Raw genomic sequence first — 12203 nt, 5'->3', positions numbered from 1 at the left:
GGGGCTTTGAGACCCTAGAAGGAAAGCACCAGGAAAGCCCATAGCATTCTCCCTCCTGAAAACAATGGCTTCCAAGGTCTGTGCCAGACACATTCACAGTACCCGAAATAGACCCATTGTCTTCTTGTGCAATATCCAGGAATTTGGTGAAACTCATCATTTTTCAGGTTACCGATAATACAAGTTTGGAAACTGAAACAGGAAGGAGCACAGGCTGAAAAAGCTTTTATCCAGCCTACAGCATTTCTCTCTCCAGATGCAAGATAGTTTTTTTTTGTTTTGTTTTGTTTTTTTTTCTCAGCAGCACTTTGGTGGGGTTAAAATTAGCTGGCAGCATTCTGGTCACATGCTAGACAGCAAAACAAAAGGGAGCTGTTTCATGGCAGCTCCTGAGGCAGCCGGAACAGACCTTCCTAATCCATGGTCTTCTGGGAAGCTGGCTCTTCAGGCCCTGGTACAGAGGGGCCACAGCACCAGTGCCCCTCGGTGGTCAGCCTGCTGTAACAGGGCAGTGTTGACGATGTTTGGAATCTCAGGGCTTGCCTCCATCTGGAAAGGCACTCAAGGGCCCCCAAATGGCTTTTGCAAATCTTCCCATTTGGGAGAGGAAGGCTGAAAAAAGGAAGAACTTTTGAAGACAACAAATAAGCAAACACCACAAGGACATGGAGAGAGAGAGGAAGGGTAGTGACTGAAATGTGAACACAGGCATTGCCTTCTGGGGGGATGGGTTGCTTTTGGCATGGTTAAAACAGAAAAATCATATATCCGAGCTATAGGGAGCCAGCTCTGAGGATAGATTCTTTATCTCTGGACCCTGATATTAAGGGGCTCGTCATGATCCGCTTTGTTCTTCCAGCTTAAAACTGTCACCAGAAGCCCTGGATGAAAAATACAGCCTCTGATTCATACCCGCAGTCATGAAACATCTCTTGCTCAGTACAGAAACATGTCGGTCAACCTGGGAAAGGAATCACCACCACGAAATATGCTTTGGCTTGCCAAAGCTTAGCAGCTTTGAGAGCCAAAAACCCAGCTGCCTGGATTGTCTGGGGAAGATGGGGGCTGAGGCAGTGGTGGGGGAGGGTGCGGGAGAAAAAGGGCTTTCTGAATCACCTGATTTCTGCCCCCAATACTGTCCTGTTTAATTCCGAGCCAAAACCCACCTCCAAATGTCTCAAGGGCCAATTGATCCTAAAAATTGCATTGAACATTACCCCTTCCAGCTCTGAGCCTGCTGGCAAGGTGAAGCAGATGGCTTTTATTGATAAATGTATTTATTTGGAAGGGGCTACTTCAAGTCAAGAATTCCAGCAAGACAGTGCATCGCTCTGGCCAGAACTGCCGTAACAATTACAAGCAGACACCCAGTGAGAGTCAGGTTAAAAGAAATTGCTGCTAAACCCCAGGGACCTGGGGAATTTTCAGTCTTTCCCACGTCTAGCCTCCATGTCAGCGGTGCACTTATGAAGAAATACCTCATTTGGTTCAACATTCCGTGATATTCAAGGGTTTGTGTGAGCTATGTAAGGCCCGTTTTCTTAAAAGGGCTTCATAAACTAAACAGGCCTTTAACTTGGATCTCATCCTGAAGCCCTTATACAGACAGACCCAAAAAGAAATCCCCACTGCCTTAACGCCCAGCACATAAAGTCTTCTTTAATAAACATACACCATTTTTCAGTGGAACAGCCTCAAGGTGTTAAAAGTACATAAAGGTCTGAAAGCTGAAACCCTAGATAAACAGTGCACTGAAATATATTTAGCAGAAAATATTGAAAGCCACAGGAAAAATATGTTCTCTTCCTGGGATGTTAACAAAGGTTTAGGTTCAGGAAACCTTCAGGAAATAGCGAGTTGGGTTGAGAAGGAATACAGCTCAATGTAAATAAATCACTAAACCTCTTTGGCCTTCACAGGCCTTGGCTGGAATGGAGTATTTCATTTTTTCCCCATTAAACAGGCCACCCGGAGAGTTGGCATTATAGACCTGAACATGTACCAAATCTGAATGTGCTATTTTGTTTCTGTACATTGAATCAGACTGTGTTTGAAACAGCAGCTTGTGCAAAATGGGGAGCTGGCCATCCAGACTGGTGCACCCTCACATTGAGCATCAATAATAGACCTGTTTCACCTCAGAGCACCCAGTGTCCTGTCTCCAGCAGGAACATACGTCTGTTGTTGTTGCCTAGGGCAATGTCATGCTCATTGTAAAGTGCACAGTTCTAAGGGACGCAGTTGCCTCTACTGTAATAAGATCTCTTCAGAAAGACCCAAATTTCCTGCGGTCTCAGGATAGTGAGAGAGGGAGAGAGAGAGAGAGAGAGAGAGAGAGAGAGAGAGAGAGAGAGAGAGAAAGAAACAAGGAAAGGACAGGCAGTCACTCTCCCTAAGATGGATGCTGCATGATGTAAGTGGCTGGCTAAAATATCTGGCATCCTTGCAGTTCTAAGTTGCCAGCAAAATATTATTAAAAAGATAAAATACACGCAAACTGTGCAGAATGTCGGGCTGCTGTGTTTACATCCGGGTTTTCATGACTCAAAGACTTACACTTGGACTTGCTGAAAAGCTCTATTAAAAACACAGCTTTGTGAAAGCCCCTGGGGGGCAGGGAGCAGGGCTGGTGTGTGTGCGTGTGTGATTGTTTGGGTGGGGGGAGGGGCTTGGTGACCCGCCCCGGGATGGTGCTGAGTCCTGTGGTCCTGGCTGGCACTTAAGATTCGGGGAAATGCTTAGAGGTTAATCTCCTCTCGGCTGCAGAACCAGAGCGGGGAGGGTTAACCTTTTTCCAGAACATTTATTTCACCATCTCACTGACTAGAAGGAGGGGCGGGAGGGAGAGCGAGAGCCTGCCGCGCTGAGAGGCTGCGGATCACAAGGCCATTCTGATAGCCTCCTGTCCCCATGGCAACTGCAACGGCATTTATCAGTTCCTTCTGCGCACAGGCACAGCAAATCTGCATTGCACATGGCAGGCTTCCAGCATTTCAAATGAAAGAGCACTTTGAACGGCTGCCAAGTTTGGAAGGAGCAGAACTGTCAGGGCTGCTTAAAGCTGGCAGTTTATACTGGGGAGGTTTTCGCTTCCCAGAATCCTCCGGTCCTGGCGAGCTGCCAAGTACTTAGCGGAAGCTAAAAAGTAACTCGTTCCCCTCCCTCCCCTGCCCTCCTCCCTTCCCCCTGCTCACGCTACCCCCCCCCCCCGCACGCCATTCACTGCAGTGCTCTCAAAATTTTCCACATGTCCTGTGTCACCAGTGCAGACTGTACAATGAAAACCAGAACGCTGGCTGCCCACGACCAGGCTTTTATTAATAATAGGAGGGCGGTGGAGAGAGGGCAGGTTGGGTTCTGACACTGACAGCCGGGGTACCCGATCTCCATGGTACCTGCCATAACCACTGGGTGTGAACCTCTGTGTTGTGTGTGCGGGCGCGCGCGCGCCTCACAACCTTAAAAATACATTAATAAAAATAAAAGGAGCTTCAGAACTGTAGACACCTTAAGTACCGGGGACGGCTAGCGGGGTGGATTTCGGTTGGGTGTATTGGAGCTTCATGTAGGGTGGGGAATGGAGATCATGCAGGCAGCATGGTTCAGATCCAGCCTTTCCAAGAGCCCTGGGGAAGACAGAGTTGTTATTGAGAACCGAGCTGGTTTCTGGAGCTTTTCTTGAATCTCTCGGATGTCATGGTGAAAGCTCTGAGGCCACCGATGGGGCGGGAGTCTGGAGATGGTTTTCAATGGAAAGTTTACCAGATAACTTCTGACAGTCACACCATCAAGCATAGCTCAGAGCACAGGGCTTCTACTAGCAGAAACTGAGAATTGGTATAGTGTTCACTGTGCTGAATTTTTTTTTTTTTAATTATAATCTACACTGAAATCAAGGGTCCGGGCTTTATTTTCCAGCACAAATAGAACAAAAATTGTATGCCGCTTAGGCGGTTGGATAGAGTTCAGGAAAACTATGTCTGGCATTAATTCCAAAGTGGAGGTTTTGGTTCAAGCCAAGCCCATTAATTTCAGTAAACTGTTTTCACTAGTCCAGACCCTGCTGTGCAAGGACTATTTATTACCTTTTGCTAACCTGATGTCTGCAGAGTTGTAAAGCAAAGGGGAAAAAAATCCAGGGTGGAGATATCTATATCTTGGATCAAATGGGTTTTGCACCTTCCCTTTGGGGGCCATGTTTTATGGGGCATTTTCTATCCCTGTTTTTTATTTATCAGCGCCCATTAAAAAAAAAATCCATCTTGCAATGAGTTAGAGGGGAAAAAATCCTGACAGAGAGGAATCTGGTGAGAGCAAATACCTGTCTCCTGCCTCCTTCAGAAAGGTACCTCCCAGACACAGGGCTGTTTTGTGTGCCTGTCCCTGGCGTCCAGGCTGCAGGTCCAGTGCAAAGCTCTGACATGATTCACCCCGAAGACGGTGTCTAAAATACACCAAGACAGTCAATTTGGGCATTTGTTCTCCCTTAGGAATTTTACTAGCTGCCTTAGAAAAGCACATAAATTGCTTCCCCCTCCCTCTCTTTTTTCCATTCCTCCTCTCTTCATCCCCGCTCCCCCCTCCCAGTCCATCTTGATGTCATTTCAAAGGGAAGGATTAAAAGGGGGGATTTGTCAGACGGTCAGGTTTGTGAATGTGTCTTTCTAGCCCCCAACACACACACACACACACACACACACACACACACACACACACACACACAGAGCAGTTGAGAATGTTAATCAGAATTAAAAGCCAGTCAGTGCTACTAAAGCATCAAACATGAAGACTTCGACAGAGAGAAGAAAGGGGAATAGGAGGGTGAGGGTAGAGGGGTAGAGGGAGTGGGAATGAAATATAACTCAGTCCTCTGCCTGACTTAAAGGAGGGAAAAGGTAACTCCAATTTGGTCAGCTTGTCAAATGTCAAAATTATTGGTCTTTTCTTTTAACTACCCCTCCACGCCCCCCCCCCCTCCGCCCGCCTCAGCACAGTCAAGTTTTGTGCCTTTCCAAAGTGTGATTAATCTCTGGCAGAGGCTAGAAACAGGAGTAGGTTTCTTGGCTGCCCGTTCTGATAAACAATCTGTTCTTGGGAAGAGTAGGTGAAGGGGGCGTAGGGGGGTGGCGGCGGTGGTAATCTGCGGGCACGATGGGGGGTGGGAGGAGGAGGAGGAGGAGAAGGTGGAACAGGAGGAAGGGGTGCCCAAGGCCAGCGCCCCTAACCCTTACAGAGGCCCGCCCTCCGGGAAACTGCAAGTGCCCTAACTCTGGAGCGCGTGGTTTGGGGTGGGTCAGGTTTCCTGCCCTTAAGAATGTGAGCAGACAGTGTATCCATTCTTGCTGCCAGTTCACAACGTCCAGGAAACGTCAGAGGGACACCGAGGGCTTGGGGAGGGAGAGGAAAGGGGAGGGAAGGGGAGAGGAGCCCGCGCTCCCGGAGGCTTCGTCCCCATTTCAAACGCTCTGGGAATGCTCTGGGCGTTGCAGATCACCGGCTCGAGTGCACAGAGACTGATTGCCGGGGGAAACCGAGGCAGGCAAGGGGACGGCCGGATGGGGCGGCGGTGGTAGGAAGTACTGTAAAGCGGCACAGGGAGAGCCAGAAGATGTTAAAAACAAAAGGAGGTACTATTTCGCAGCGTCGGAGGTCGCTAGTATCAAAACTCCGTAGGCAAGAAAGCTGGCTGTGGATTCTGCAGTGGGTTTATTGTGTGGGCAGCCAGGCAGAAAGCGGCAATATGAAAAAATGGGGAGGGGTAGAGTCTACGGTTGAAGGGAAATCAGTGCTGAGAAGGCTGCGCATGGTTGGGAAATGTCACCAAGGAGAGTGCAGTGGCACCGAATAAAAGATGAATAATTGGCTACCTTTTGAAAAAGGAATGTAAAGATATTAATAAAGGTGAGAATCCGCTTCTTCTCAGCCTGAAAAGCAAATCCATTTCTCACCTCCTGCCTCTCCTCCCCAGCCCAACACACACACACCCTCTTGTCTACCTTGCATCCAAGAAGGCTAGGCCAGGCTCTCGCTTTCCTTTCGATTTAATTACATGAAAACGCTGAACAAAAACCTGTAATTACACCCTCAGTCCCTGCCACTCAGGCGCAGCACACTTCCTGCCTCGTTTTGTTTTTTAAAGAAGAGGTCACTGCCTCTTTTCTTCCTAAATTGACCAAAACAAAAAAAGTAAAAGCCTCAAATAAATCCAACTGCTGCAAGCTTTGGCACCACCAGGGATTTGGGAAAAGGAAGTCGTGTCCCTCTAGGAGAGATGAGAAGACAGCCTAACCTTGTTATTGTCTTGCTCTAGCTCTTAGGTCCAGGGGCAGCCACTGCTTCTTTGTCTGTCAGCCCAGAAGAACAGAGATGCTAGGCTGCCACCCCAGGAGGAAACCCACCAAGAGCAAGATGAAGAGGGTAGACAGACCTCGGCCTCAGGCCTTGCTTTCCAGCTATTTTACCTAGAAGGACCTAGTGCAGGAAAAGAGATTCATGACAATGGTTCACCTTTCTAAAGCCCTCGGCATTAACATACAGAATTTCACAGTAAGCCCCTGAAGTAGGGAGAATAGGTTTTAATATCAACACTTGACAGGTGAGGAAACTGAGGCCCAGAGAGAATAGATTGCTCTAAGTCAGTCATGTGGCTGGTGGGAGTGTTGAACAAGCACTGCCTCTAATGACTTTGGGGCTGTTGCATCAGGAAATTAGGACATTTAGGAGGAAATGGAAGCTTCTAGATTTGGGGCTGAAGCCAATTTGGCTTGGTTTGTCATTAAATCCCACGGTCTGAGAAAGAAAGTGTTCTCTAAATAAATAGTGGAATAACTGAATGAAGGGCAAATAGAGGCGCACAAGGTAAGGAGTTAGGAATGGAAAGCCACCATGCCAAATGGCAACCAAGTTTCAGCTTTGAAACAAAATGTAAATGAAGAGAATAGTTTCACATCTACTAGGGACACATCAGACTTGGATCCTTTGGGTTTGGCCAGAAAAGGAAATTCAAGTTAAAGCATGGTGGTCCTCTGGATGGGTCAGGGGTGGGGGGCCACCTGCTTCCTGGCTTTCTAGCTCCAGTAATACCTAGGTCAGGTCTGACTGTCAGGGCTATTGGCTTCCCCTAGGCTAGAAATGCTCTAAGAGCAGCAGTCTGCCATAGTCGTCAAGTGGCCTTCAGCTAAGTGTAGGAATGTACATATTGGGTGGATATGCACACAGTAGGTGTGACCAAAATTAGATGAGAACAGATGTCCTGCGATGTCGCAGGTCCACTTTCCTCCTCCCCACTCATCATCAGGGGAGGGGTCCTCCTCAGGTGTGGACATTTAAAATGCAGCCATCCCCAGTAAGGGCAACTCAGTCAAGCTCCTAAATACTTAAATGTGTTCTAGAGCTTCAGATTTTCCTCCAGATCCCCTTCCTAGAGCCAGGGTATAGAAAACCCGGGAACAGAGAGAGAGAAGTCTTAGGGGATCGCCAGAGAAGCATAGCTACACAGTTTTGCTCAAAGCTGAATGATTGATTTTTAACTCCCAAATAACTGGTGCTAATTTGTGCATGATATTGCATCCTTAACCTGCAAACTCCTATGCGGAGAGGCATTTGACTTTCTTGCAGTTTCTTAGAAGCATCTGGGTTTCTAAGAAGCTAGCCCCAAAAAAGGCTAGCAACCGGTGAGGCAGAAGAAGGAATGTTGGGTTTAGAGCCAGAGAACCTGGTTTCAGTAATTGTGGACCAGCTCTGGACCTGCTTTCCTCACCTATACAGGAGGGTGATGAAAGTAACACCTACCTCACAGGGCTGCTGTGGGGATTGGTGAGATAATGTCTGGGAATGAACTTCAGAGCCTTAAACAAATATTGGTTATTATATTGTTCAAAATCTCTTACATTTGATTAAGTACATTATAATATTGTATCTTTCACACAGACCAATGAGGAAGGCAAAGAAGGCAGTGCAATTATTCCCATTTTACAGACTAAGAAACGAAGTTCAAGTGATCTGCTCAAGGTCACACAGCTATTTAGGGTCAGCCAAGTCCAAGTCGAACAACATACTGTAAATATGTACTCAATCCTAAGCACCGTGCCTTCCCCCTTGTCTCTTGAGTTGGATCGAACCGCCCGGTTTAGGCAAGTCAAAATATTTGGAGATCCTGGCCCATTTACCCCAACCAGGGACAGCCGTTATGGCTGCCTGTACCAGATTTGACCGAGACTGCGAGGCCGCAGGGAGGGACTCCAGCTCTGAGACCCCGCCTTCTGGCGGCCCAAGCAGGAAAGCGCCGGCGGCGACGGGTCTCCGAAGCAGGACCGTGGAAATCCCCAGCTCTGGTGCAGTCCGGTGGGAACCTACTGGCACTCCTGCTCCCTGCTGAAGCCCTTGCGCATGCGGGCAAGAGTGGAGGGTCTGGGGGTATGCGCACCTGTGGTCTTGACGGCCGGCCAGGCTCTCTGCCCATTCTCGCCCCCCTTCCCAGCTACCCTCCTTCTTGGGGTATGGGTGTTTGTTTTAATCCTACCGGGTGAGTGAATAGCACCCTTGTCTGGCGCTTCCCCTTTTTTTCCTCTAGGCCTGATCCCTGGGAGGCTCATTCCAGGGTTCCTTTATTTTTGGACCTAAAAAACACACCAGCTTTTGCTGAGGACAGCGCTGGGCTCCCCCGTGCCCTGGCACGCTGGCAGGGAAAGGAAGCGGGGAGGTAGGAACCAGACGCGACTCCCCTCACCCCACCACCACCGCCGTCTTTCTTCCCTTCCCTGCTCCCCGCCCCTTCAGGAAGAACGCAGTCAGAGATCTGATCACTCGTGCGGCCACTGTGCCAGCATCAACCACTAGGTCCTCCTTTTCCTTCCACCCAATTTTGCAGAGCGCCGGGCTGCCCGCGCGCCCCAGGCTGGGCAGGTCCTGGCGGGCGACGCAGTCTCCCCTCCCCGGGGGTTCTCAGCGAATCACGTAGTTCCTGGGATTTCACGCTCGAGTGGCTCTTGCGTAACCCTACGCCCTGGCCTAAACTAATACTTTTTTTTTTAATACCAGAATTAATCCTTTAGGAAAAGGCAAATACTTCCGCCACGGAACCGGCCCGCGAGTAAATGTGTAAATTACCGTGCTGACTCGATTCCTCCACCCCCGCAGCCCCGGGGGGTTCCTGGCGCGCGGAGGTGGGGGCCCTTGGAAAGGCCAGAGGAGCGCCCAACCCAGACGTTTGTTTTCATCCACTCTGAGGCGGCTCTAGCGGTTCGAAGAACCGGGTCCTCCTTACCGCGGGGCTGAGTGTTACCAAAAAAGGCCTTTCTCTTGCCCGAGCGCTTGGCCGCGCTGCAGCGGGGTGACTCGAGGTTCAGCCTGGGCCTCTTCGAAGGCCCAGCCAGCTGGCTGCAAGGATGCCAGGCCTAGGAGTCCCCTGCCCGACCCATCTCTTCCACAAACCAGCGGGGGTGAGGGACAGGGAGCTTCGAAGTACGTGGGTGCTCTGCGACCCTCTCACCTCTGACGTTGGCTGTGGCCTCTGAAAAGGCCAAGTGGAGAGCTGACCTTGTGCTCCAATTTAGAGCGAAGTTCTCTGAGCGTGCCAGTTTAGATGGCAAGCTGGGGTAAGACAGCAACGTAGGTAGCAAGGAACTTTAGGGAGGACTGCAGCAGGCGTCTCTCCACGTGTCTCCTTGAGCAGGTCTCGGCTACCTAGTCTCCTAGACCCTACCGCCAGAGTTCTGTCCCTTTCTCCACCTGGTTGCTTTGCTTGAAACCCGCCCCATCCCAGTTCCTTCCCACTATGGATACAGTGTTGTCACATGGGATTCTGCTTCAGGGAAAAAATCCATCTCCAAGACATTGATGTTCTTGCCTCTCACGATCCCTTAACACATCCCCAAGCAGGGCCATCTCAGACAAGCTGTTCAGATGAAATTTATCACCATAAATGATGGTGATTTTTTGAGGGTGGGAAGGGTATCAAGAGAGTTATGCTTTTTAAAGGATTATGAGACTGTATGGAAGTTTGTTTAAATGCGTGTTTATTTCTAACTCTGTGTCTTAAGATATCGTGTGTGTGTGTGTGTGTGTGTGTGTGTGTGTGTGTGTGTATCCTTTAGTATCAGGGTAAAGACAGACAAGGAGATGGAGACGTGTGTGCATACCAAACATAACACCATAACAGAATCGCAACTTGCTATCTAGCAGCCTGGATAGAGGGTTGGGACTAGGTTGCTAGTCCTCAGCATTTTTGTTTTAATAAAGGGAAGGGCTGATAAATACAAATGTAAAGAAGTGGGAAAACCAGCCTAGCCAAAGCTAATGAGCCCGGAGCTTTGGGCTGATGGGGATATCATTGCGTTTCCCAGCCCTATGTTTTGACTCACTCCAGGCTAGCTGTGGTATGGGGAGGGCTGTAGTCTGGAAGGGTGAGGCAAGGCTCCTGGAGCAGCTCTTTACAGAGGAATCGCTGCCCGGAGCCAGCCAGGCCAGGGAAAGTTTATTATTGTTGGGGAGTGCACAGTGAGCTCACTGTTTTGCAAAAACAGAAATCTGGCTGCTTTGAGATGAAAGAGGGGCTCCCTAGGGCTCTTCCTTTCCCCTTTCTCCCTATCCTTAAAAACTCCCCTTCCTTTGCACCCTGGGCTCCAGAATGAGTGGGAGATCATGTACTGGGAATGCTGGAAGGCTCTGAAGGTCAAGTGTCAAAATAAAAATAAATACTTCGTGTTGCTTCAACTGAACTTTATTACAATTAGTAGTAATAGTAGTAAGAATAATGGTCCTTACATTTTATGCAATTTACAAAGTACTTTCATGTTAACTAGCAATAGTTCTAACATTAACATCAATACTAATAATAACCAACACTTACTGACAGCTTCCTGTGAGACTGACACTATACGTACTGTATGATGCATTTATGTTAGCGTCTGTGGCAATGGCAGATCCACAACGTCTGTATATGGAAGAACTCAGTAGCACAATCTGTTTGGAAGAAGAAGATGGGGGTTGGTTATGAAGGTGTATTTGCATAGTACTTTAGAAGAGATTGTATGTAACAAGGGGGGTGGGGGGTCTGATGGAAATTTTGAGTACCCAAACCACCTCTGAGAACCTAAGCGTGTCAAAGCCACCTCTCAAATCAGATTTACTGGATTCAGATCCCAGCTGTCTCAAACGGCCGTGTGACCTTGGGCAAGTTATTTAACCTCTTTACTTTCTGAGCCTGTAAAACAGAGTTAATAACAAAATCTACTTTGTAGATTAAACTTTAAATATTGAGAGTTTAATGATGATGCAAGTAAACAACCTAGCAGTGTCTGGCTCACAGCAAGTCTCAGTGACTTACCTATTATGGTCAGAAACAAAATGAAATCTCAAACAGTCCTAATAAGTTAGGAGCTATGACCCCATTTTGCAGATGGAAAACAGAGGTTATGAGGGTAACTAATTCAAGGTCACAAAGCCAATACAGCAGGTCCTCCAATAACAGCATTTCTTTCAAGGTCATTTCGTTATAACGCTGATATTGATGAAATGCTGTAGGAACCTAACTCTCGTTTATATCAATTAGCCTATGGTAAAATTGGTTTCTGCTTAAGGTAGAAGAACATATTGACCACATTAACTGCGAACTTACTGTAAGTGATGGAAAGGAAATTCCATCCTGATCTGCCAGACTCCAGAACCTGAAATCCCATTATTGTCTCCACTCCTCCAGCCTTACCCAGGATTCTCTCAATTTTTATGAGGGTGAAGAAAACAAAACAAACAAAACCCTCCCAAACAGATCCAATACTTAGAAGAACTAGTTGAAATGCCCCAAGTAGAGCTATGACCAACATTATCTGTTCTTACAATAAGCAATACTGATGAGCAGTGACTTGTAACAGAAATCACGGCCTTGGCTCGGCCTTCTGGGGCACTACGGAATGAAGTCACAGCCCGGGAGAAAGAACTTTGTAAACTGCTCTGCGCTTTACAAAGAGGTATCAATATTATTAAACGCTGCCCCCACCTTCTTTTATCAACCCGGAAAAACCTCTCACCTGTTTGGCCTCTCCAGCACCTCCCCTCCCTGCCCCCAACTGCAGTTGTGCGCAGCCAGTTGACTGTTTTTCCTTAAAGGCCTCTGGGTGCTCGTAGCTTCTTTAGACACTCAGCCAAAATTTTTAGACTGAGGCTGGGGGGAGGGGGTAACTCACCCCGAATTCGTTTGGCTGGAG

The 12203-nt window shown here is 48.3% G+C and overlaps 2 long non-coding RNA genes across 3 annotated transcripts; one reads left to right on the top strand and one right to left on the bottom strand.

Moving 5' to 3' along the window:
* Nucleotides 1-3293: 3293 nt before the first annotated feature.
* LOC109448373 (uncharacterized) lies at nucleotides 3294-9471 on the bottom strand. Of its 2 annotated transcripts, none has more exons than XR_002137510.3 (3): nucleotides 9109-9471; nucleotides 4322-4444; nucleotides 3294-3626 (listed from the first exon to the last, which is right to left on the bottom strand). It is a non-coding gene; the product is annotated as an uncharacterized LOC109448373 (long non-coding RNA). The 2 variants fall into 2 exon arrangements; XR_012494583.2 differs by lacking the exon at nucleotides 9109-9471 and adding an exon at nucleotides 5997-6098.
* On the top strand, nucleotides 6511-10707 carry LOC148758704 (uncharacterized). Its single transcript, XR_016020911.1, has 2 exons — nucleotides 6511-8701; nucleotides 9040-10707. It is a non-coding gene; the product is annotated as an uncharacterized LOC148758704 (long non-coding RNA).
* Nucleotides 10708-12203: the final 1496 nt, after the last annotated feature.

The sequence above is a fragment of the Rhinolophus sinicus genome, chromosome 3 (assembly GCF_057876585.1).
Source record: "Rhinolophus sinicus isolate RSI-liver-muscle chromosome 3, RSI-T2T, whole genome shotgun sequence".
Classification (NCBI taxonomy): domain Eukaryota; kingdom Metazoa; phylum Chordata; class Mammalia; order Chiroptera; family Rhinolophidae; genus Rhinolophus; species Rhinolophus sinicus.
This window is presented reverse-complemented; position numbering and strand designations above follow the sequence as displayed.